Below are 27,092 nucleotides of genomic sequence, written 5' to 3'. Positions count from 1 at the left end.
TTTGACTCTTGATTTTGGCTGGGGTCATGATCTCAGGGCAGTGAGACTGAGCCCTGTTTCTGGCTCTGTGCTGGGCATGAAGACTGCTTGGCATTCTCTCTCTCTCCCTCTCCCTCTGCTCCTTTCCCTGCCTGTGTGCTCTCTCTCAAAAAAAATTTGTGTTAATTACGGAGTGCTGCCCATTATTATGTGCACATAATTGTGTGTTTATGATACAGCATGTGAATATTATCTTTTTAAAAATCAGAAAATATCTGAATTCTGAAATACATCTGGCTTTAAAGATTCAAGATGAAGTGGGGTGTCCCATCTCATTCTTCAGAGACAACTCTTTAAATTCCTTTAGCTTTTAATTTAGCTATTTATTCTGGGCTGCTGACATGCCATCCAGACTGAGGAAGACCTGGCACCTTTGGATCCACAGCCACATGGGCAAGCACCAAAAGCACTCAGGAGGCCACAGTCATGCTGGTGGCATGCTTCACCACAGGATCAACTTCAATCAGTATCACCCAGGTTACTTTGGGACAGTTGGAAGCAGGCATTACCACTTCAAGAGCAACCAGAGAATCTGCCCAATTGTCCACCTTGATAAACTGTGGACTTTGTTCAGTGAGCAATTGTGGGTAAATTCTGCCAGAAATAGGACTGGAGTTGCTCCTATCATTGATGTGATATGATTGGGCTACTGCAAAGTTTTGGAAAAGGGAAAGCTCCCCAAACATCCTGTCATCCTAACGGCCAAATTATTCAATGGAAGAACTGAGAAGATCAAGGTGTGTGTGTGTGTGTGTGTGTGTGTGTGTGTGTGTGTGTGTGTGTGTGTGTTTAATCTTGGTAGCTTGAAACCAACTGGAGGGAGGTTCATGCTAACAAATGCCTTTAAAAAATTATATTTCTATTCATCTTTTAAATTTATTGATTTGTCAGTTTTGGATATTTTTATACATTGACTTTCTATTATAATTTATGAAGATTTGACCGACATGTTTCCTAATTGTCTTAGTTTGCTAGGACTGCCATAACAAAGTACCATAGACTGGGCAGTTTCAACAACAGAAATTTGTTTCCTCACAGTTTTGGAGGCTGGAAGTACAAGATCAAGTTTTCAGGAGGGTTGCTTTCTCCTGAAGCCTTTCTTCTTGGCTTATAGATGGTCATTTTCTTCTGGTGTCTTCACATGGTCTTCCCTTTGTACATATCTGTGTCTAAATTTCTTTTTCTTATAAGAACACCAGTCATATTGGATTAGGGCCTAACTTAATGACTTCATTTAACGTTAGTATCTCTTTAAAAATTCTATCTCTAAATACAGTTACATTTGGAAGTACTGGAGATTAGGACTTTGATATATGAATTTTGGATACCATTCAGCCTGTAACACCAACTACATCTATTCATCTATAAGTTCATAAAACTTTTGGTTTATTCAATTATCAGTTTGCAATATTCATTGTTAGCTTTGTGCAAATACTGTTTATTGAAGAGTATAGGAAGGTACCATAATTATATTTCCCTTTTAACTTTTTCCTGATGTTAATAATTGTCCCTAATCATTAATTCAATTGATAACCCATGTACCTATCATTAAATTTTTTCTCAAATACTTTATCAGATCTACCTGTATTAACATGATTTTTTTATGTAGTTGAAAGTATATTTTAAAAATCCCCAAACACTATTCCACCAGCCTGCTTCTCCTGAAATGTCATTCTTTAAACCCATGAGGTAGCTGTCATCCCTCCTTTGGGTTCTTTCTTTGGCTCCAGGTTTTCCTTTCTCTTCATTTCTTATTTTTTCTGGAGCACATCAGCAGTAGCTTTCAGGAAAAAGTATGAGATATAACTTTTTAGGCTTCCTGCATGAATTAAAATATATTTTATACACACACGATTGATAGTTTGTGGGCATAGTGTTCTAGGTTGAGAATACTTATTCCTGAGATGCTTGAAGGCATAGACCATTCATGTCTACAAGATTTTTTAATTTAGATTTATTTATTTATTTTAGAGAGAGAGCAAGAGTATGGCAGGTGGGAGGGCAAAGGGAGAGGGAGTGGGAGAGAGAGGACCCTCAAGCAGACTCCTGACTGAGTGTGGGACTCGATCTCACAACCCTAAGATCATGACCTGAACTGAAACCAAGAGTTGGACACTCAACTGACTGAGCCATCTAAGCGCCCCAACTACAAGATTTCAATATGGTTATAGTATATGTCTGTTTATAGTCTCTCTGGAAGTTTTAGAGTCTTTGTTTTATTCTTGAAATTCTGAAAATATACAATGATACAACTTGTACTGAATCTTTCTTCACTTGTTTTAGGCTATTGGTGATCTTTTACTTTTCAGCTTATTTTTCAGTTTTGGGAATTTCCTTATTCCATTGAAACTTTTCCCCTATTTTTTTGCGTTCTCTCTCTATAACTTCTGTTATTCAAATGTGGGACCACCTGGTATATATGATCTTCTAATTTTCTTTTCTTTCCTATTTCCCATCTCTGTTTCCATCTTCTACCTTCGGAGAGATTTTTACCTCTCACAAAAATTGGTTGAAATGTGTGTCTCCTTTAATGGCTTTGAGTAGCTTTTAAGAAGTCCAGGTTTCTTTAATGATCGACCCCTGACTGTACCTCTTTCTTTATAGTTTGCACCTTCCCTTCATTTTTCTATGATCTTTGAATGTCTTTCTCCATGCTTGTCACACTGTATTGCTGGTTCTACTCAGTTATCTCTTTGCTTTTCTTGTCCACATCCTAATCCCCAGAACCTGTGAATGCCTTATCTTAGGTGACAAAAGGGACTTTGCAGATGTGATTAAAGTAAGGATATTGAGATGGAGAAATTAACCTGGATTATCCAGGGGACCCAATGTCATTGCAAGGATCCTTATCATCGAAAGAGAGACGCAAGAGAGTCAGAGATGTGATGATGGACACAGAGCTCAGAATGATGCCATTGCTGGTGTTACACGTGGAGGGGCCACCAATTCAATGAATGCGGGAAGCCTCTATAAACCAGAAAGGACAAGAAATGGATTCTTCTCTAGAGCCTTCAGAAGGAATAGAGCCCTGTGGCACCTTAATTTTAGCCCCATGAGACCTATTTTGGACTTCTGACTTCCAGAACTGTTAAGATGTTAAATGTATGCTGTTTTAAACTACTAAGTTTGTGGGAATTTGTTGCAAAACGTGCTGCAGATTTGTGGCAAATAAATACAAAGGCAAAGGTTCACTGAAGCTGGGGGAGGCGAACATAGATACGGTAAAAACATCTGAGGGGGGATCCTGTGGGGGCCCAATATTTTCTGCTCTCTTCAAATCAGAAAACTAAATTAGATGGCTAGAACTTCAAACCACTAGTCAACAAATAAGTTGACTATCAAATTAGGGAAGTGTGGCATAGTGATCAAGCCACGGGACCTGCAGTTTGAAGCCCGTTGGTTAAAATCTGGCTTTGGGCACTTAAAAGCTCTGTATAACCTTGGCATGTTACATAAGCCTTTTGGATCCTTAATGCCTCATCTGTAAAATGGGGAAACCCAAGAGCTATTCTAAGGATTAGATGAATATGTCCTTAAAGCACTTGACACACAGTAAAATCTCAATGCAGATTTTATCGGTAGCCAGTGGGATCCCCTCTTTCTCTGTTCAACTGTTCACATTCTAAAGACAGCAAAGGTGGGAATCACGCTTGGTGAAAATTAGGGATTAAAAATCACTTGACTTGCCCAGGGATACAGTATGCAGGGCTTTGTGCTTGCAATCTTGTAAATAATATGTACATATGAGAGTTTACTTGTCGTCACAGTGGGAATTATATAATACTGAGTCCAAGGGCAGAACATATGTTCCAGCATTTAAAATTACTTAGAAGAGAGTTGCTGAATATTGTATGGGGGGGGGGTCCTCTGTACATCTATGTTTTAGCATTTTTGAAATCTATGGTTTATTCAAAGGATGGCTTTCACCTTCACTGGAATTTGCTCTCCTCCTGAGATCTTTGTTAAGCCCAGCAATGTCACCCATTAGAGTTGTGCCTGTCTTTCTTCCCAAGGTGATCTGGGTGGTATTTTCCCAGCCTTTTGATATGCTAAGCAGCCATATCTGGGGAGAGTTTAATAAACAACCATTAAGTTGCTATTAGAAGTGTCAGGACTGGTATAACTAGTCATTCTGTAATAATTACTGAGGTTCGGCTGTAACTACAGAGCCACTTAGTTTCAGATCAGCTTCAGCTGAATCTAGAAATGGGCCCTATGGACCCTTTCTGTCATCCAGGTAGGCAATTACCTAGGGTCTTTCATTCATCTCTGTCAGAGAACAGCAGCTAAATTCACATCGGCTCATGTGGAGACCTTGAAACAGCTCGTCAAGGATGCCAGAGCAATTGATTCAGACTTTGGGGTAGGAACCATCCAGAAGTGGTATATCTGTGATCCCTTCTGCCCTCCCTTTCTCCCCAGGTCCCACAACTCAGAGCTAGCAGGGCTTTTTTCTGCATTCTAGGGCAGTCTCTGGTTTGGGCTGCATCTCTTTTAAATCACCCCAGCTCTCCTCTCCAGCCCTGGGAATGGTGGCAGAGAAGGGGTGGCAGCCAGGGAAGGGGGGGGACCTTGGCTGGGCTGGAGCCCCCAGTGCTGTCCTGGGAGGAAGGGACTGGGTGTGGCAGAACTTGGTTTGCTCTGAGGCCGTGCCAGCTCCTGGAAATGCTGGAAATCCTCCCTAAGGAGGACCAGTTAAAACAACAACAAAAGACATCAAATCAAGCCTTAGAGGGTTATTTTAAGGCTAGGGGGAAAGTAGCAAGCTGGAGAAAGGAGGGAGGAAGCAGTGGACAGCCAACCACTGCCTCCTCATTTTTCAGCCACGCAGCCCTTCAACTAAGCTTTCCCTACTTCCATCCAGCTGCTCTGGAGCCTGGGCCTCCCCACAGCCCTCTCCCCGCCCCACCCTGTTCTCCAGATGAACTGCCCTGTCTGGGCCTTGCCTTAGGCGGGGCCTCTCAGGGATAGAGCTGTGTTTGTCTCCTCAGTGTGTTGAACTTGGCAGGTGCAGGCGCATCTCATTCCAAGTCAAACTACTACCTTTCAAAAGAGAAGTCCAGGCCTGGAATCCACGGCTCTGGGTGGGCCCTGTGTACCACCACCGAGGCTGTCCTTCTGCCCCGCCCATGCCAGGCCTGCCTCCGGTAATGACTGAGAAGGGAAAAAGCAGGCATTCAGGACTGGAGGTAGTAGGAGGCGGCTGGAGGGCTGTGGGTGTAGGAATGAGGGCAGCTTCACAGCTGAAGGTTCAAGCAGCCCTGCAGAGCCCACTGTTGCTTTGGACCAGTGAACAGTTATTGGCCATGTTGATGCCACCTGGGTGCCTACCTAAGAGTGCAGAGCCAGCCCAAGAATGAAGTCCTGTTTTTCAAGAACTAGCCTTCTTCTAGAAAAGCTCTGGAAAGACTGAGTCCATTCAGGAAGTTTCTCTCTCTTTGCCCTGCTGTCATGGAATCTGTTGCTCCCACAGAGACCGGCTGCCCTCCAAGGACCAGGAAGAGCAGCCTGTGGATCAGAGGGGCAGAGAGATCTCCAGCCTCAGTTTCTCATTTGAGAATTGTTGCCAGACAGTGAGATCCCTTGTCCACTTTACCAGGGTTCATGAACTCCCTGATAGTTCATCTAGGTGCCCATGTGTTAGCTACGTGACTCGGGCTAGAGACAGTCTTCTACTCAATAGGGATCTCATCTACCCAGTAAGTGTTGTGACGATTAAAGAACATGTGGAAAAGTGCTTACTTGGCTGTTATTCTAATCAGGCCCTGGGCAGATGTCACAGCATTTTCACAGACGGCTTCTCACTTAGCTTCATAATAGCTCCATGAGGTGGGGACAGTAGGAGTGGGGTGAGAGGAATTACATTTTCTTTTAAAGTTTGAAAAGCTTTGCCAGTTGAATGATGGCCTTGGCAGGCCCACATCTGGCATGGAGTAAATGACCCCAGCAGTATTTCTGCCCATGTGGGTTTTTCTTTCTTCTCTTTTTTTAGTTAGCAAACTTGTCATGAAACAAAGAACTTCAAGACAAGTAGATAGTGTTGAACATTCCAAGACCCACGAGGGCCACCAAAGATGGGTAATCTGGTACAGGAAAACCATGCATCATCTTAACATCTAAAGTCTGTCCAGTAGGAACTTCATGTGAGTCACCCGTGGAATTTAAATTGTCTTGTAGCCACACTGGAAAACTTTTTTAAAGGTGAAATTAATTTTAGTAATATATGTTTTTAACCTCTGTGTATTAAACATTTCCATTTCAACACATAATCTAAAGATTATTGTTGAGATACCTTATATTCATTCATTCGTTTATTTGTTATAAATATTCATTATAAATAAATATTTATCTATATTTGAAGCCCAGTGTGTATTTTACATTAACAGCATGTCTCAATTCTACCCTTAAAAAATCATGGGAAGCTTTTGATCTGTATTTCAATTTCAGAACTTTATAGTTCTGAATAGCTTCACCTACTCAAGTCATTACAAGTATACTAAAATTTTTCCAGTAATGGAACGGAGTACCAGATTTTAAATACAAATTTAAATTAATTAAAATCAAATAAAACAAAACTTCAGTTTCTTTTTCACACTGAGCACCATTTCAAGTGCTCAACAGCCACATAGAGCTTGCAGCTGTCACCTAGGAAAGTCCAGGGGAAGTTTTTACTAGGACGTTTTCTTGTTGACTTGTGATTTCCATACTTAGAATTTTCTTCACTGACTTTCTTTGCAGTGATGTTTTAAGTCATTTGCCTATTTTACAAGTATTTAGAACTACATAATACACTCTGTCTATCCATTTACCTGGCCACATTGCAGGACAGGACTGGGGTCCCAGAATCAAGGGGTTCTACTGGTGACTTCTTTGCATTGTGAAGAAATTGAGCCATAGAGCCCCCATGACATAGGACTCTCTGAGGGAGGGCCCCAGTGTCAACCCGCATATTAAATCATTTAAAATCTGATTTTCTGCCCTTTTTTGACGGAGGAAAAAAATAAACAGAAATGACAGATCTAACATTGTCTTCCTACACCCTTATAGATCACTTTTGTGCACCATGCTTGGAAGACCAGGCTTGGCACACCACTGTTGTGGTCTCATCCTTCCCCCAAGCTCAGGCATAAGCTCTGATCCTGGACTTTCAAGATACGGGTGATGTTTATTTCCCTTCTGGTCTCCGCTCCTGCTCCCAGAGCTCCTCGATCCTGTTTTGTTTTGTTTTTTTAAACATATGTAATTACATTCATTTAGAGACTTGATTAAATACCACTTTGTCCTTCAAAACCAAAACCAAAACCAATAGAATGATCTCCAACAAAAGTCATAAAGAAATGGCCAAATCTTTAGAATTTGACCTAGTTTGTTCTTTGTGGACAAACTGTGCACTTTTTTCCTCTTACTCACACTTGGCTAAATTTTTGGCATACTATAATGAGACAACATCATGGAAATCTGTGCTTATATTTCCAGGATTTTCAGTGCTATGCTTTTCTCCAACCTTACTATTTTCAGAAATAGAGGTGCTCTCTTATTTACGTGTGGGTTATGTATTGTTTTATTTGTTGGAGATTTTGGAGGCTAGACAATGTCTTTGCTTATCAGCTTCATCTTGGCTGGGTTCTGTGTGGTGGTCTATTTCTTCTTCTGTTTTTTTGTTTTGTTTTGTTTTGTTTTGTTTGAGTATCCCTCCTCACTCCTTTATTTTTCTTTCTTCAACTATTTTGCTACTTCAATTGTCTGCGGTAGAATTTTTGGAGTCCTTGGCTTTTTGTGGACCCAAGTTTGACTCTTATGGCCCATGCAGGAGGAATTGCATATTTGGTGCTTTTCTTCTCCCCTGCTTTCCTTGAGGAGGATCCAGATAAAATTCTCTGAGGGAATGAAAGGATTCTTGGCAAACTATAGGGACTTTCTTCCTCTCTTTTGCTTTGAAGTATATAAGCAAAATATTCCAGAGCCCTGAAATGTTGTTTTCCATTAGTGCCTCATGGAGAATACATTTTACTGGGGGAAAATATGGTACGTTCCTATCCAAATTCACCCAGGCTTCTGGCATATGGGTGGCCTTTACATGGCTGTGCTGGGGCCTGCTCAGGGTTGAGGCCCCCCTTGCTGGTTATCATCACCTATAGGACTCGTTTCTGGTTTCCTTGATCAGTTTTTACAAAAAAGATTTCATTCATTTACTTGAGAGAGAAAGAGCGTGCACGCAAGAGGGGTGGGGGGTGGGACAGAGGTAGAGGAGCAAGCAGACACCCTGCTCAGCGGGGAGCCCATTGCAGGATTTGACTCCAAGACTCTGAGATCATGACCTGAGCTGAAGTCAGATGCTTCATGGACTGAACCACCCAGATGCCCCAATCAGTTTTATTACAAGAAATTCTGGGGTGCCTGGGTGGCTCAGTGGGTTAAAGCCTCAACCTTCAGCTCGGGTCATGATCCCAGGGTGCTAGAATCGAGCCCCACATCGGCTCTCTGCTCAGCGGGGAGATTGCTTCCCCCTCTCTCTCTCTGCCTGCCTCTCTACCTACTTGTGATCTCTGTCTGTCAAATAAATAAATAAAATCTTAAAAAAAAAAAAAGAAATTCTAACATCATATTATAACTTCTCATTGCTTCTACTTCTTTTCCCATTGTAGTTCTTCAATTTCAAATATAATTACTTCTTTAGTATCAGCTCCAGCCTTGTCTTCCCAGGGAAGAAACCCCAACTGGGAGTGGCTAGTCTCCACTTGGCTTGTTCAGAAAGTCTCCCTTATAAACCTTTGTGCAGGGCTGAGATTTGCGCATATCTCTATGCATAAAGACACCTCTCAGACATGGCAGGTGACTTTGGGTTTCCTATGACCTTCACCTGCCCTCCGAGATTCCTGTTGACAAGAGGCAGGAAACCAGCAGAGCAGGAAGTTGTGGCCAGGGCCAGGGAGTGGGCACCTAGATTTCCAATAGCCATGCATCAACCTCCTGTCTGCTTTGTAAATGGTTTTTATTAATGATGTTAGTATTTTTTTTAATTTATTTGTTTGAGAAAACAAGAGATAGAGAACACAAGCAGGGTGTGGTAGTGGTGGGAGGGATAAAGGGAGAGGGAGAAGCAGACACTCCGCTGAACAGGGAGCCTGCAGATCTTGATCCCAGGACCCTGGGATCATGACCTGAGCCAAAGGCAGACAACCAACTGAGCCACACAGCTGCCCATGTTAGTATTTTCGAACAGCTACCTTTTTATTTTCAAATCAAGTCTACTACTGATTTTGTTTTGTTGTTGTTGTTATTCTTTTTCTACCTTTTTTTTTTCTTTTTCTAGCTTCTTGACTGCCTCCTTCACTTTTTTAATCTTGTATGTGTCCCATTTAAGGACTCTTTGCTTACCCAAGGTTGTAAATGTCATATCAAAAAGATAAATCGCTATGTATCCTCTAGAATATTTATCATTTTTGCTTTCATATTTTGATCTGTGAACCATCTTAAAACACTTTTTAGTGTAATGTGAGTTAGGGGTTGCATGGCTAGTCAACTCATTCAGCAACATTTATTAGAAAGTAATTCTTTTCCCACTGAATTGAATGAATCACTTGATGGTTTGTGTGTGAGCCTGTTGAAAGACTCCCTTTTAAAGAGTCTATCTAAAAATTTTTTTAATTAACATATAATGTATTATTTGTTTCAGGGGTACAGATCTGTGAATCATCAGTCTTACACAATTCACAGCACTCACCATAGCACATACCCTCCCCAATGTCTATCATCCAGCCACTCTATCTCTCCCCTACCTCCCAGCAGCCCTCAGTTTGTTTCCTGAGATTAAGAGTCTCTTATAATTTGTCTCCCTTCCTGGTCCCATCTTGTTTCATTTTTCCCTCCCTTCCCCTTCCAACCCTCACCCTGCCTCTCAAATTCCTCATATCAGAGAGATCATATGATAATTATCTTTCTCTGATTGACTTATTTTGCTTAGCATAATACCTTCTAGTTCCATCCATGTTGTTGCAAATGGCAAGATTTCAGGTTCTTTGGTGGCTGCATAGTATTCCGTTGTATACATATATAACATCATCTTTATCCATTCATCTGTTGATGGACATCTAGGTTCTTTCCATAGTTTCCCTATTGCGGACATTGCTGCTATAAACATTTGGATACACGTGCCCCTTTGGATCACTACATTTGTATCTTTTTAAAAAATATTTTATTGGGGCACCTGGGTGGCTCAGTGGGTTAAAACCTCTGCCTTTGGCTCAGGTCATGATCCCAGGGTCCTGGGATCGAGCCCCACATCGGGCTCTCTGCTCAGCGGGGAGCCTGCTTCCTCCTCTCTCTCTCTCTGCCTGCCTCTCTGCCTACTTGTGATCTCTGTCAAATAAATAAATAAAATCTTTTAAAAAAATATTTTATTTATTAATTTGACAGACAGAGATCACAAGTAGGAAGAGAGGCAGACAGAGGGGGGGGGGAACCAGGCTCCCTGCTGAGCAGAGAGCCCAGTGTGGGGTTGGATCCCAGGACCCTGGGACCACCACCTGAGCCGAAGGCAGAGGCTTTAACCCATGGAACCACCCAGGTACCCCACTACATTTGTATCTTTACAGTAAATACCCAATAGTACGATTGCTGGGTTATAAGGTAGCTCTATTTTCCACTTTTTGAGGAACCTCCATGCTGTTTTCCAGAGTGGCTGCACCAGCTTGCATTCCCACCAACAGTGAAGGAGGGTTCCCCTTTCTCTGCATCCTCACCAACACCTGTTGTTTCCTGACTTGTTAATTTTAGCCATTCTGACTGGAGTGAGGTGGTATCTCATTGTGGTTTTGATTTGTATTTCCCTGATGCTGAGTGATGTTGGACACTTTTTCATGTGTCTATTGGCCATCTGGACGTCTTCTTTGCAGAAATATCTGTTCATGCTTTCTGTTCATTTCTAGATTGGATTATTTGTTCTTTGGGTGTTGAGTTTGATAAGTTCTTTACAGAGTTTGGATACTAGCTCTTTATCTGATATGCCATTTGCAACTATCTTTTCCTATTCTGTTGGTTGTCTTTTGTTTTTGTTTTTGTTTTTGTTTTTTTTTACTGTTTCCTTTGCTGTGCAAAAGCTTTTAATTTTGATGAAGTCCCAATAGTTCATTTTTGCCCTTGCTTCCTTTGCCTTTGGTGGATGTTTCTAGGAAGAAGTTGCTGTGGCTGAGGTGGAAGAGGCTGCTGCCTGTGTTCTCCTCAAGGATTTTGATAGATTCCTGTCTCACAGTGAGGTCTTTCATCCATTTTGAGTCTATTTTTGTGTTTGGTGTAAGGAAACGGTCCAGTATCATTCTTCTGCATGTGGCTGTCCAATTTTCCCAACACCCTTTGTTGAAGAGACTGTCTTTTTTCCATTGGACACTCTTTCCTGCTTTGTCAAAGATTAGTTGACCATGGAGTGGAGGATCCATTTCTGGGTTCTCTGTTCTGTTCCATTGATCTTTGTGTCTGTTTTTGTATCAGTACCATACTGTCTTGATGATTACAGGTTTGTAATAGAGCCTGAAGTATGGAATTGTGATGTCACCAACTTTGGTTTTCTTTTTCAACATTCCTCTGGCTATTCGTTGACTTTTCTGGTTCCATATAAATTTTAAGATTATTTGTTCCATTTCTTTGAGAAAAATTGATGGTATCTTGATAGCAATTGAATTAAATGTGTAGATTACTCTAGGTAGCATAGACATTTTCACAATATTTGTTCTTCCAATCCATGAACATGGAACGTTTTTCCATTTCTTTGTGTCTTCCTCAATTTCTTTCATGAGTACTTTATAGTTTTCTGAATACAGATTCTTTGCCTCTTTGGTTAGGTTTATTCCTAGGTATCTTATGGATTTGGGTGCCATTGTAAATGGGATCGACTCCTTAATTTCTGTTTCTTCTATCTTGTTGTTGGTGTATAGAAATGCAACTGATTTCTGTGCATCAATTTTATATCCTGACACTTTACTGAATTCCTGTATGAGTTCTAGCAGTTTTGGGGTGGAGTCTTTTGGGTTTTCCACTTAAAGTATCATATCGTCTGCAAGAAGTGAGAATTTGACTTCTTTTTTGCTGATTCAGATGCCTTTTATCTCTTTTCATTGTCTGACTGCTGGGGTTAGGACTTCCATTACTATGTTGATTAGCAGTGGTGATAATGGACAACCAGCCATGTTCCTGACCTTAGGGGAAAGCTCTTGGTTTTTCCCCATTCAGAATGTTTTTCGCTATAGGTTTTTCATAGATGGCTTTGATAATATTTAGGTATATACTCTCTATTCCACACTGTGAGGAGTTTTGATCAAGAAGTGTTGCTGTACTTTGTCAAATGCTTTTTCAGCATCTATCAAAAGTATCATATGGTTCTTGTTCTTTCTTTTATTAACATAGTATATCACAATGATTGATTTGCAGATGTTGAACCACCCTTGCAGCCCAGGAATAAATCCCACTTGGTTGTGGTGAATAATCCTTTTAATGTACTGTTGGATCCTGTTGGCTAGTATTTTGGTGAGAATTTTTTCAACCAGCTTCATCAGGGATATTGGTCTGTAATTCTCTTTTTTGATGGGGTCTTTGTCTGGTTTGGGGATCAAGGTAATGCTGGCCTCATAAAATGAGTTCGGAAGTTTTCCTTCCATTCTGTTTTTTGGAACCATTTCAGGAGAATAGGTATAAACTCTTCCTTAAATGTGAAGCTGTCCTAAAGAGCCTATTTTTTCATCTTTGTCTTAATACCTTGTCATAGCCTCACAATAGTGCTTGATATTTGTTATTACACATCTTCCAGGTTCACTCTTTTTCAAAAATGGCTTTGGCTATTCTTAACTTCTTTGCATTTCCACATATGTTTGGATTAGCATATCAATATCTGTGGTGGGCTGAAAAATTGCCTCCAAAAGATATCCATGTCCTAATCTCTATGATTAAGATCTAATGAGTATTACTTTAATATGGAAAAAAATAAATTAAGGATCTTGAGATGGGGAAGTTATCCTGGATTATCCAGGTGGGTTCTAAATGCTTTCACGTGTTCCCATATAACAGAGAGGCAGACTTGACAGCCCAAAGAAAATTTTATATGAAGATGGAACAGAGAGATTTCGAGATGGTGGCCTTCACAATTGGGGTAGTGTGGCCATAAGCCAAGGAACACTGGTAGCCACCAGAAGCTGAGAAGCAACAAACAGATTTTCCCCTTAAGGCTCTAAAGGGAATGGGATCCTGCCAACACCTGAATTTTGACCCAGGGATACTGATTTCAGACTTCCAACCTCTATAACTGTGAGAGATTACATTTTTATTGTTTTAAGCCACTAACTTTGTGGTAATTTGTTATAACAGCCTTAGGAAACATATCATTTCCAAAGAAAAATCTGCCAGAAGTTTATTGAGATTGCATTGAATCTATGGATCACTTTGGGATAGGCTGACATCTTAACAATATTGAATTTTTACATTCTTGAACATGGTATATTTTCCCATTAACTTAGGTCTTAACTGATTTCTCAAGAGTTTATTTTTCATCTCTGAGTTGTTGGTCAAGGGGCAGCTTTGGATGGCACATAGAGAGGTTGGCATCCTGTCCTTGCCCTGTGCCTTATTGTCACCTGTATCTGGGTAGCTTTGTGTCCATAAGTAAGGAACAGAACCAGAAGGAAAGAATAAATGTGGGTTGTAGTTCCACTTAAGAGGATGCACAGAAGGGTGAGGTCCTCTAAGGAGCAAGTGCTAAAAGAACACTTCTGAGTGAAACAGGGATGCTATCTTTGAGAGTTCCTGCATCCTTCATATTGGTGCAACAAGGAGATCACCTGGATAGCTTTTAAAAGTACCCATACCTAGGCATATGTAGAATTTCCCATTTAGTTAACAAGGCATGGGACCTGGGACCCCTATTTTTTTTGAAGAGCTTCTCAGGTTATTCAACTATGAAGCTAAGGTTGAGAACAAGTGTGCCTCAGAAAAGATATGCAATCTTGAGACTGTGGGATCAACAAAAATGGAATTTTAGCTTCTTATTTTAAGAATAGAAAGGCTGATCTTGGCCAATGGAGGGAGTTTATCTCAGTGTGTATGTGTGTGTATATGTGTGTGCATGTGCATACCAGAGACAGAGAGAGACAGAGAGAGAGAGATTGATGGGGTCAGTACAAAGGAGAAAGGGTAGACATGGGAAAGGAGCTTGGACCACAGGGAGCTGCTTACCTCAGGGGCTGTGGTAAGAGTATAAACAACAGAAGTGAGGCAGCCCTGCTTGAGAGGGAAGGTAAATATGAAGCAAGGACATTTGGAGATGTAAGACCCAACCACATTGGGATCTTTGGGGCTGGAAAGTGGGGCTCAGGGGCATGATACCTGTTATTTCCATGGCAGCCTGTAGCCACCCCAGAACAGTAACTGGAGATGGATCAGGCAGAAGGTTAAGTGAACATTCTCCCCACAAATATTGATCTAGAGGAAAACAGACAAAAACATTAGCATTCCAGATGCTCTCTTATTTCTTTCCTCTTTGTCATTTAAGTACATATGTTCCTATATATATTTCATACATGTGTGTATATATGCACAGTGCGTCTTATTAAGCTGTATATTTCTGAAATATCTATGGTGTGTGTATATGTATAGATAACAAAGGATTATCACAATGTGTAGAAGATTCATACAAACCAATGTATTGTTACATTTAAGAAAAATGGAGGTTGGATATAATGGGAAATTTAAAGAAATATAAATGGTTAATAAACACTGGGAGTCTCAACTTCGCCAGGCACTGTGTGAGCTCCAAATCCACTCTGCTCTGATGGTGAATCTGGGGCTGGGATTCCATGAACTGCATTGCTCTAGTGACTCCCTGTGAAGTTCTGTCAAAGCAGTGGAAGAAGGTTGGGAGAAGCATCTCTTGTTTCTCCCAGTGTCACCTCAAAAGAAGCACAGTTGGTTCCTTTTCCCAGATTCTATCCTCCCTGAGACAACCTCATTGCACACCTTTGAAGCACCCCTGGCATCCAGATAAGGGTTTCTCTCTGCATTTGGAGACCCCTTCTCCAAGCTCCTGAGATGTTTACACCACCGGGCAATTAGCCTGTTCTGTAGTCTATGCCCTCTCCATGTGACCTCCTTGCCCTTTGTTTCCCCAGCCTTGGGGGTGGACATGCTTCTGGCAATTGTACCTTTGTCTTACCTCTGACTTTTCCAGGTTACCACCATATTTACCCAATTACCTATACCAAATTCTCTGTTAAGATAATGAGTGTCATTTCTATTTTCCTAACTGGATATCGACTAATACAACAACTAACATATAAAAGCCCCCCCCCAAAAATGTGTGTATCTATAAAGCCATATTTTGACACCTATTGGTTGGCAAAAATGGACAAGGTCAATAAATGTTCATTGTTGGTGATAATGTATGAGAAAGAAAATTGAAGAAAAAAATATGCATTTTAAAATAGGACGTCTTTTCAGATAAGATTGAAAAGTCCATTGTAGATATACAATGCTTTGGGCATAGATCTTTGAGACCTCAGAAGCCAAGCTGAAGCAAAGGACCTGTCAATGGGAACGTCCTGAGGCTGACACTGTGGCTCTTTCTTTGAACTTTAATGGACCAGAAATCTGCTCTTTAAAGACATCCCTCAGTTGTAGGAGATCTTAGACTATCCTAATCCATTTAGCCTTGGGGAGTTTCCCAATTTACTGTCTCTGGGGTGGTCTCCTGGTTTGGTTCAGGAGTGGGGGGACCCTTCAGCCTTATTTCCCTGAAATTTTCAACTCCTTGGGGGATTCCTAAATTAATGTCCAGCATCCTTTTCTTATGATGGAAACTCATCTTAGAGAAGATGCTCTGTTTTTCTGGTTAGCTTCTTCCATTCAGACCTTCTCCTTCCTCAGGACCTTCTCTTCCCTCTCTTCTTTGCCTCAGGGACATTGTTATTCTGTGGCTGGAGTCTCAGGAAACAACCCACCCTCATCTATTGGTAGGATGACCAACTCATCTGGGTTTGCCTAGGACTTCCCTGGTTTTAGCACAGAAAGCTCAGTATCCCAGGGAACTCTTCCCTCCTAGGCAAGCTTGGATGGTTTGGTCACCTCATCTCTTGGTTCATTTCCTGCCGTCACTTCACCTATAAGTTGGTTCTGGGCTGCATTCACAGCCCCACTGTGCCACACTGCTTCCACAATGCAGGTGTAAGAAGCTGAAGGATCTGCTTGTCATCTTCCACAGTCTGAGGGCCTGTGTGAGCCTGTGGTCACTATCAGAGGGATGGATCTCAAGGTCCTCTGGACTTTCACACTCACAGGTGCTACGGCTGAGCAAGGACTTTCAAAGGTGATGAACTTGTTCCCTTGGACTACTTGGTAACCTTGGCTATGGAGTATCACCCTGGAACATGGCTGCCCAAGGTGGGAAAAGTAAATAGGAAGAGAGGCCATGACTGGATATCTCTCAATTTAAATACTTTAATGGATTCAAGGATCTTGAGAGGAGAATATGGCCTCTGCCACACACAAAATCATAAAATATGACCATCTAAGACCTACTGAGCTCCGGGGCGCCTAGGTGGCTCAGCGGGTTGAAGCCTCTGCCTTCGGCTCGGGTCATGATCCCAGGGTCCTGGGATCGAGCCCCATATCTGGCTCTCTGCTCAGCAGGGAGCCTGCTTCCTCCTCTCTCTCTCTGCCTGCCTCTCTGCCTACTTCTAATCTCTGTCAAATACATAAATAAAATCTTTAAAAAAAAAAAAAAAAAAGACCTACTGAGCTCCTGAATGAGGAAGATAACCTCCTCAGAGGTATTTGGGTGTGTTCCTAACCCACAAAATGTGCTCAGTTTCTGGTTTCTCAGCCCCATGGAACTTCCCAGGAGGGGCAATGTAGAGTGGGCAGCCATTCAAGGACCACTCACAACTGACTCAGAAAAACCCTGCCTGGTCTGCTCCAGCGTCTTGCCCAATGTGCCTTCCAGGCATTTGCCAGTTTTCTGGTTTCCCTTTGAATGTTTAGTAAGTCATTTCCTGATGGATTCACCAAGTGACTCTCATCCTTCTCCTCAGTCAATCACTAGCTTCTTACTTGGTAGAATTTCCTAACTTTTCTCATGAGAACTTCCCCACATCCTTCCATAGCTGGGCCCTGTCAAGTGCCTCACACAGAAGATTTTTGGGAGCTCCATCCACTACTCTTTCTCCTCAGGGCCTTATTGCTTTGGCCTTTACATGTCACATGGTGGTGGGAGTCTGTGTTTGCCTTCATTAAGAAATCCTGGTTATTTTCTCTGAGGCTACCTCCATGTCAGAGACTCTTAAATTCTGAGGACCAAGATCCACCAGAGTTGGATGAGCCCCCTTTGAGCTGTGGTGCTCCAGTTGTCCCTGGATCTCATTGCTGACAGGAAGTCTTTCAGAAAGTAGGGAGTCCAGCCACAGAGGTCTGGGAGCCCAGGCTAGGTGGGAGGTGGTTGTGAACCCAATGACTTAAGACTTCCCAAGATCTTTGGAAAACTGAAGGTAAGCCCACAAACTTCCAGCTGTTTCTGCAACCAATGTCACTTCAGGTGTTAATTGCATTCAGAGCAAGGGACTATGTTTCATTTTGGGCTCCAAGTAAGAGATGTACCACAGGCCCTAATCTAGGTTGGAGAAGATCATAGGGTATAGAAAAGAAGGAAGAGATGAATCAACTTTTTCTGAAGAGAAATCAGATCCTGTGCCACCTCAGTCCTCATGGCCAGTCTCCAGGCTGCCCATTATCATCCCTGTGTTGATACTGAAAGACTTGAGAGAGGGACTTGGACTATCTCACTGCTTTTTCTGGGCAATCTGTGAACATAATGTGTGGATAATATGCTGTTCTACAACGAGTCAACAGAGAGTTGAGTTCTTTCCAAATTTTTCACTTTTAAAGTAGATAACAATATTTCTATTTTTCTGACACTGACAAATGCAAGGAAGGATGGCTTTATTTATTGATTAATTAACTAATTAATTAATTATCATATCCTCAATTGTTATTTTGATTGGTAGCCCTCAGCTGAAGAAAGCACCAAGTCTCAGACCTACACTTGCTGGGTACTGCATGGGCTAGAATCCTGCTCCCCAAGGAAACTGAGGGCTCTGTCAAGGACAAGCTGAGGGTTCTGTCCTGCCATCAGAGGCCTTCCAAAGCTCAGTGACACTCTCCAGGTAGGGCCTGACCCAGAAAAGAAACTCATCTTGAGGTGCCACAGAGGGAAAGGAGAGATACACAAACATTCTTCTGCAGGTATCCTGAACTCTTTTAATAACTCAGTTGGTGACCATTGAATCCCTGTGCTTGGGATGATATATATATATATTTTTTAAGATTTATTTATTTATTTTAGAGAGAGCAGGGAGAGCGGCAGAGGTGGAGAGAAGCAGACTCCATGCTAAGCATGGAGCCCAATACGGGGCTTCATCTCATGACCTGAGCCAAAACCAAGAGTCAGACGCTTAACTGACTAAGCCACCCAGACACCCCTGGGATGATATTATTTTTTTTCCAGATGTTTCCTGTCCCAGGTGTGTCTCTCTGAGCCAAAAAATTGATTTAGAAAAGTGTGAGGAATAATGGGAAAATGAAGTGTCGAGCTTCAGCTGGGGCTGAGCCATGGCTCCCTCTACCTAGCTGATGTTCCCTTTATTCTGAAGACTAGTAGCAATCCTTCCCTGTAGGATGGAGGGTGAAGAGGGAGGGGCCCACATTCACATCTCAGTCTCCTCAGAAAGGAGATGGGCATCCATCATCTGAGGCCTGAAGCTCACTCCTATCTCAGGCAATGGGCCCTGAGGTGTGTGCTGTGTTCCAGAGAATTCTGAACCTACATTGCAGAGCAACGGAACAGCCACTAAGGATTCTTGAGGGTGGGGGAGAAGAATCCACAGCCCCACCCCTGCCATCCAGCCTAAGAGGTCCCATTGCCCTCCTGGGTATCTGGATGCCATCCCCTTCCCTGTTTCCTATTGCTAGCCCTGTCCTACCTTCATATCCCATATATACGTTAGTGCCTTTTTCAATTTATTCTACCTCAACCCAGACATTACATAGGTAGCAGTACCTGGTATCTTCCTTGGACATTTGGCTTAGACCTCAGCAATTCCATAGACTTTGAAAGGCTGGAGTTTTCCTAGGAATTTTATGGTACTTGGAATTCCCAAGTACTAATTGAAAGAAGACACTTTTCTGGAGGTGTGATCCAGCTAGAGAAAGTGCATCTATCTTCCACACACCGTTCGATGAGTTTTATACAGAATACACCTGTGAAGCTAGCACACAGATCAGTAAACAGCCTACTCCTGGGTGCCTCCCTGGTCACTATCCCCACTATCCCCACCTGCTGTCCACACCCACCACAACAGTCACTCTGTGGCATCTTCAGAAGTCAGGGATCATTACTGGGGACACCTGGTAACCCTTATGTGTATTAACCGACTGACTCCTCACCTCACTGAGATGGTTCTATGACTGACCCACTTACAGGTAAGGAACATGCAGGATGAGCTACTTGCCCAGCTCCCACTGCTGGTGATTAGCAGAGCCGAGATTCAACACAGATGACTGGCTCCAGAGTCACACTCCTGAACCGCTAAACTGTGCTGCCAAAATCTCATGGTGCTGGGAGAAACAATGTGAGTCAAATAAAACTAGATTCTGGGAGAATAGTCACTCACTCCCACATGGCTCTTTGCCTGTAGCATCCATGTGCCCTTTTGTTTGCCTCTCCCTACCTGCTGCTCAGAGAGCCCAGTGAAGGGTGTGAGGCTCAGAGCAGGGAAGAGCTGGCCAGAAGGCCACAGATGAAAGTGGACAGTCATGTTTGAGCTCAGACCAAATCAAGAACCATTCTTGCTCCATTTTTCATGGGGAAACTGAGGCCAGGAAAGGGTTAGATGAATGACACTGTCCCTCCCTCCTTCCAGTGGATTTTGCTCATGGCTGGGGCAAATTTTCCTCAGTCAGTGCCCACGCCTGGACCGAATGATCAAAGGCCACTTGACTCTTTCTTCAGACTCTTTGGTGGAACCTGGGACCTTGGCTGCACTTGTGAAGGTGACAGGGGGTCACCAGGGACCGAGGGACAGAGCCAGCTGCTTTAGGAGGAGAACGACAATAAGAGGGTACATGCAGCACACAGTGAGCAGGGCAAAGAACTCTGCACTCAGAGCCCACCAGGAGGGACATCCCACAACAGCCCTGGCTGGTGGTATAAAGGAATCAAGTGTCAGTTGGACAGCATTCCATTCTGGAACTTAGAAACAATAGCACTGCCTTGTGGTATAAAGGAATCAAGTGTCAGTTGGACAGCATTCCATTCTGGAACTTCCAAGCTCACGTAGTGGCTGGTAGCAGAATTCACCTCCCCATGGTTGTAGAATTGAGGGCCCCTTGTCTTGCTGACTGTTATCTAGGGACTGGAAGTCACCTTCAGGTCCTTGCTACGCAGCCTCTTCATGGGCCCTCCCACAATATAGTAATTTTTTTCATTTCAATGCCAGAAAAAGATATTCTTTTCATGCTTTGATTTTCTTCTGTCAGGGAAGGCTCAGATTCCTTCCTGGGGAAGGATTCAATCCCAAGGATTTAATTGATTACCTTAGGCCCATCCACATAATCTCCCTTTTGATCAACTCAAAGTTGATCGATTAGGGACCTTAATTGCAACTGGAAAATCCTTTTTTATTAACATAATGATGGAATTTATATCCCATTATATTTAAAAGTCCCACTCACACTCAAAGGGACGAATTATGGATAGCACGTACACCAGGAAGCCAGGAATATAGGGGCCATCTTAGAATTCTGCTTACCACATCAGGTGATATTATTGATTTTGTTCCAGAGACCTCCTATAAATAAATATGAACATTTATGTGATGGTGAAACAGTGAGTAAAGAAAAACAATGACTATATATTTCTGGATGAATATTTCCAGTCAAAATAACAGAGAGAGTTCAAGTCAAAACCCCCTCACTACACTGAGTACCTCTTGATACTCTGTATATTTCTTTCCATGATGAAAATATATTTAAACTCAAAAAGAAGGACAAGAAACTGCATATAAGTATGCAGTGGTGGTAAGTGGAGGCTAAAACCTTCGGCTACTGGATTCTGGGGTTAAAGGCATATGGGATTGAATTCAGCTCTCTGGCACCATCTTGTTTGAGCCCTTAGCAACATTTGAAATGGTTGACTCTGCCCTCTCAGTTCCATAACACATTTCCCTCGGCACAGGTGACTCCAGTGCTTCCTGGTTCCCCCTTGGCCACCCTGCACACTTCTTCTCAGTCTCCTTTACATGTTCCTCTTCCCCCTACCCTCAGGTTGTTGCTCAAGACTCTATCTTGCAACTTCTTTTCTTCTCAAGTGAGATATGCTTTCTTGGAATATTCCAACACAAAACATGGCTTCAAAGACCATTCTGTGTTAAGAATTCTCAGTCTTCATCTCCCTCCAGGTCTCTTTTCCTGAACAGCAGATCCATATGTCCACCCACATCCAACACAGCACCACCTATGGGTCTTCCAGTCCTTCAAACTCAATGTGTTCGAATTTGAACTCATCACCTTTCCTCTCCCCAGCCCCAACCCCTACCAAAAATTAAAAATGTTTCTTCTCCCATATTTCTTATCTCATTAAATGAAACCATCATCCAACAAGATGTTTCAAGCAAACCTGGAATTCTCCCCTGATCTATCACTCCTTCTCACCTGCACTTGAAATTCATCACCACCTATGAATTTCACCTCCCAAATTATCTCTCCATCTACCCACTTCTCTCCATTTCCATAGATATACCCATATCCCAGTCACGATCTTCTCTTGCCTGTATCATGAAAATTATTTTCTAACTAATGTCTCTGCTTCTACTGTAACTTTCTTCCAACTCATGCTCTACTTCTTAGAGAGAGGGATTCTACTAAAATGCAAACCTCATACTACTACTCCTCTACTAAAAGCCTCATTGGCTTCCCATTGCTCCTTACGGTAAATTCCACATGGCTTCAAGATTCTCCATTACCTGGCTCCACTCTGGCTCTCCAGTTCTGGCCTTGCCAATCCTCACTGTACCCTTTATAAAGCAGCAAAACTGAAATTAAGGTCATTCTTCCCATACGTTACTTTCTCTTCCCTTTTTTAACTTCTATTCAATTGTCAGGTTTGGGCTTATACATCCTAGCCTCCAGGAGGCCTTTCCTGACTCCCTTGACAAGTATACCCCACCAAGTATACCATTGCATCCTGCACTTCCCCATCACAATATTTATCATACACTATTGTGCGTGCTGAAAACTCCTTGAACAAAGACACAGTGATGGCCATCATCTGGTCCTCCTCCCCCATAGTACAAGTTATGTCCTTCCAGAAATGTAAGTGGCTGAGTGTCCCAGAGGCATTTCTTTGCTAGATCTACCATGAGAGATGTCACAAGTACTGAATTCCCAGGAACACAGACACAGTCACCAGGACTCAAGCAAACAGAAGTTTTTCCCTGAATAAAATACAATTTTAATTTGCACAATATGCACATTTATAATAATAATAGCTGTATGAGACATGCAATAATAAGTTTCTAATGCTAACCTGGGGCAAAATATCTAATACAAATTAAATTGGCTCTGTTCCTAGGAATTTTAGTATATTGCATTGTGGATTTTTAGCCAAAATTGTGCAGAGCATAGCTGATTAATATTCTAATTAAAATCAGAATAGAACTATAGGAAATTGTTGGGTTTCCCCAGTAATGAATAAATAAGTGCCTTCCTAATAAAAGTAGTCTCCCAGTAGATATTAATATAGACTTGGCTGTCTTCTGTGGGTACCACATACCTCACTTGAAGGTTGCAAGGTCCTGAAATGTTGCTGTCTCCAGAATCTACCTCATGAATGCCCTCTTAATTCTAGAGTCATTTTTGGCTTTTAGCTAAATTATATGGCAAACATTTTCTTCTCTTTATACCTCAACATGAAGTAACTGTCCCACTCAAAATCTTAAAGGGGCAGCTCATTATATAATTTGATTTTGCCTTTGGCCACAGATGGTTGAAACAGATGTGAACACTTGTACCAAAGTGGGTCGATTCAAAGGGCATGTGAACATGCCAGCTGAGCTGGAAAGCCAAGTGGTCTTGGGGTCTGAGGGAAATCCTTGAGGGCAGTCATGATAGCTCACTGTGAGCCTCAGCAAATGAGCAGAAATCCAAGTCTGCATGGGCTGGCAGTTGTAGCATCTGCTATAGCAGAAATAGGAAACTATGAGGTTCCAGATGGAAGAAAGAAGTGAGAGTATATGAGATTTCCCAGAGTGCTTAAAATAAGCCCTCCTTCTCTTATGCTGCTTCAAGTCACTTTCTCTCCTTGCTATCCAACGACTCCTAAGATAAAGGGAAGTAGTGGCACAAGTCACGTGATTTTCTGCCCAGATTCTTAACTTCACTCCTGGTTAAGAACTGTGCCAATGTCTTGGATGAGGACAGAGATAAGGTCCTGAGGAAAACTGTGGGGAAAGTGAAGCTTTACAGAGCAGCAGGAGTAAGGTGAAAGAATCAGGAGTCAAACGAACTCCAGTAACTGGAAATAAGTAAATCTAACAAGAAAAGGGTTAATATGGGTGAATGTAAAACCCACACGCAGACTAGAAAAATCAACTAGACAGTCCAGGATGAGTGGTGGAAGTGGAGAACAGATGTAATAGCGATGCACACTGAAATGACTGAGGGAGGTAGTTGACAAACATGTCTGACATGTCCATGCTCATGAAATCGAAGCTACTATATGCACATACTATGTCCCAGGCCCTCTGTTAGGTGTTCTACATCCACACATCAAAAATTTTACTATGGTCTTCCTAATATCTAATAAATATAGAAGGCCTCACTTTCAGCAAAGTGGTTGAGGGGAAAATAAAGGGGAGGGGGGATTCAAAAGAGTCCTAAATGCACCAGGTTTTGTGGTGACCTCTTTTAAAAACTTTTCCCAGTCTCTCTTTCACAGCCATAGTGCTCATCAGTCCCTGCTTCTTCTGGAGCTTCACCTTTATCCTTTCAACAAATCTTTTAGTTGGATTTCCCTAAAGCAGGTCCTGTTGCAAAGGTTCTAATGCAAATAGCTGATTCAGGAGGTGATCTGGGGAACACCAGCTGAGTGGGGGAGTGAGGCAAGGAAGAGAAGGCAGCCAACATGTTATCCAACAAGTTCCTACTGGGACAGCGGTAGCTCAGGCTTGATGGGACCTCCAGAGACAGTGTAGGACACAAACATCAGAGTTATCCTTCTGAAGACATGAGAATTTAGGTAATTATCCACCAACTACTATAATGATTAGTTGACTGCCTCTTCCAGAACACCAATCTTTTGGCTTGCCTTGAGTACAGGCTGTGTATGCCCAGGGCCATATAAAAATCTGTTGGGCAGAGATTCACAGATGTCACAGAAGCAGTCTTTGTCTTACAGAGGTAAATTCTGAGGGGATAGGATGGGACATTGATAATATAAAAACTCAAGTTTTTTTTAGGATTCATTATCCTCCACTGTTGTGCTTTTTGGCTTTGTATATGGATCAAAAGATGGCTGATTCTTTTATAACAAGCAGAAGATGGCAGAACCAGGAACCCATGAGAAAGGAAGAGGTTAGACAGTGTTATACAAGATTCCCACTGACATGTTGTGGGAGAAATTTGTCTGACAAAATCCTAAGATGCACCTATTCACTAGATGAGCACAAATGCCCCAGGGTCTGAGCATCTAAAAACTCATGTTGCAAAAGCAAATGCTATGCAGATTGTTCATTTTTTAATGTGACCCAATGAGTCAACTGGGCCCTAAAACACTGAATAAATTAGCTGAAAGCTTAATTCTTCCTATTTCTTTATAAAGTCCTTGACTTCGCTCTCTCTTGTACTTGAAATTAGAAATACATTGAGATTTTCAAAAATAAGGGGGAGGGGGATTGTGATTTTTACCTGAGCTGGTAAAAAAGGAAAATTTGACTAGCATAAAATACATGTCAATGTTACATTAAAATCTTCCAAGTGTGTAGATTTTTTATTAAGTTTGGTACTTTAATTCCAGGATTGTTAACATATACTGTTACATTAGTTTCATGTATACAATATAGTGATGCAGCAATTCTTTTTTTAAGATTTTATTTATTTGAGAAAGAGAGAGGACACCAGCGGGGGGCAGGAGTAGAGGGAGAAGCAGATTCCCCACTGAGCAGGGAGCCCGATGGGGGCTCCATCCCAGGACCCTGAGATCATGACCTGAGCCGAAGGCAAACGCTTAACTACTTAACAGAATACTTAACTGACCGAGCCACCCAGGAGCCCCATAGTGATTCAGCAATTCTATACATTACTCAGAGTTCATCATGAAAAGTGTACCCTTAAACGCCATCACCTATTTCACCCATCCCCCATCGCCCTCCTCTGGCACCCATTGATTTGTTCTCTATGGTTAAGAGTCTATTTCTTGGTTTGTCTCTTGCTCTCTCTTTTTTTTCCCTTTGCTTGTTTTGTTTCTTAAATTCCACATATGAGTGAAATCGTATGGTATTTGTCTTTCTCTGACTGACTTATTTTGCTTAGCATTATACTCTCCGGCTCCATCCATGTCATTGCAAATGGCAAGATTTCATTCTTTTTGTGGCTGAATACTATTCCATTGTGTGTGTGTATGTGTGTGTGTGTGTGTGTGTGTGTGTGTGTGTGTGTGTGTGTGTTATATCACATCTTCCTTATCCATTCATCAATTGATGGAAACTTGGGCTGCTTTCATATTGGGCTATTACAAATCAGGGAGCATGTATCTCTTTAAGTTAACATTTTTGTATTCTTTGGGTAAATACCCAGTAGTGTGCTTGCTGGATCATAGGGTGTTTCTAGTTTTAACTTTTTAAGGAATCTCCACACTGTTTTCCATAATGGCTGCACCAGTCTGCATTCCTACCAACAGTGTATGCAGGTTCCTTTTCCTCCACATCTCACCAACATTTGTTCTTTCTTCTTTTTTTCATTTTAGCCATTCTGATGGGTATAAGGTAATATCTTGTTGTAGTTTTGAATTGCATTTCCCTCTAGTGTGTAGATTTTTAAATTAGTTGGAGGCATTAAAGATGAGGTAGAAATCAATTTTTTCAGAATATTTGTCTTCATGCCAAAAGAAATGCTCCATCTAAGTTTTTTTTTAATACGGAAGGAAATATTCTTAGAAAAATGTCTTTTTCCCTGAAAATATTGCTTTTCTTCTCTTCTTTAATTCATATTTCTCACACTAGCCCATCTGGCAGCTTTCCTTCACTGTAAATCATCTTATAAACATAGGCGTCTTTCATGATAACTTTCCAGAGTGAATGGCAATGTGACAGCTTTCAATCTCTTCCTATCTAAATTTGAAACACCACTTCTTGCTTTATACACTTTTTCATATATGCTATTCCAGCACTCCATAAATGTGACTAACTCATTTTGTAGTTGTTTATATAACTTTTTCAAGTCTACGTTTACATCATTGGCCTACATTTGATGGCCCCCAAGGAAAGTCTCTTGACTATGAAGAGTAGCACATGCCACCAGCATGGCTGGCATGTTGCACAGCTCCATGGACACCATTTATGTAGAATACTGTAGAAATCCTGGAATTGTAAACTTACTGGTGCTGATCACCATCAACCCAAGATTACTGCTCAATGGTGACCTTGGCAATGAAGTCACTTTCCTATAGCAATTATGACAAATCCACTCACAACAAGGAAGGAATATGGCTTTGCAGGTGAGGTAAAACCTAAAAGGAAACTAAGAACTAGATGGGAATTAACAGATCAACTAGTACAACCCCTTCACTTGACCCCAAGCTATCCAAATTCAAAATGGTTAAAACAGCTTGGAAATGTTGAGCTGCTTCCAGAATATCCTACAATATGTCTTCTGCCATATCACCCTTTATCCCTCACACCTCTACCTTCTCCTCCACTTCCACACCCATCACACACCTTACCATTACTCACAGAGAAATCTAGATCAAAGGT

The 27,092-nt window shown here is 41.9% G+C and overlaps 1 pseudogene; it reads left to right on the top strand.

Annotated features, from left to right (window-relative positions):
- Nucleotides 1-380: 380 nt before the first annotated feature.
- Nucleotides 381-23,220, top strand: LOC111159020 (annotated as a pseudogene).
- The last annotated feature ends 3,872 nt before the right edge of the window (nt 23,221-27,092 follow it).

This window comes from Enhydra lutris, unplaced genomic scaffold, assembly GCF_002288905.1.
Source record: "Enhydra lutris kenyoni isolate GAN:26980312 unplaced genomic scaffold, ASM228890v2 scaffoldscaffold66, whole genome shotgun sequence".
NCBI classification, from domain to species: Eukaryota; Metazoa; Chordata; class Mammalia; order Carnivora; family Mustelidae; genus Enhydra; species Enhydra lutris.
Note: the sequence above shows the minus strand (reverse complement) of the source record. Positions and strands in the feature narration are given on the sequence as shown.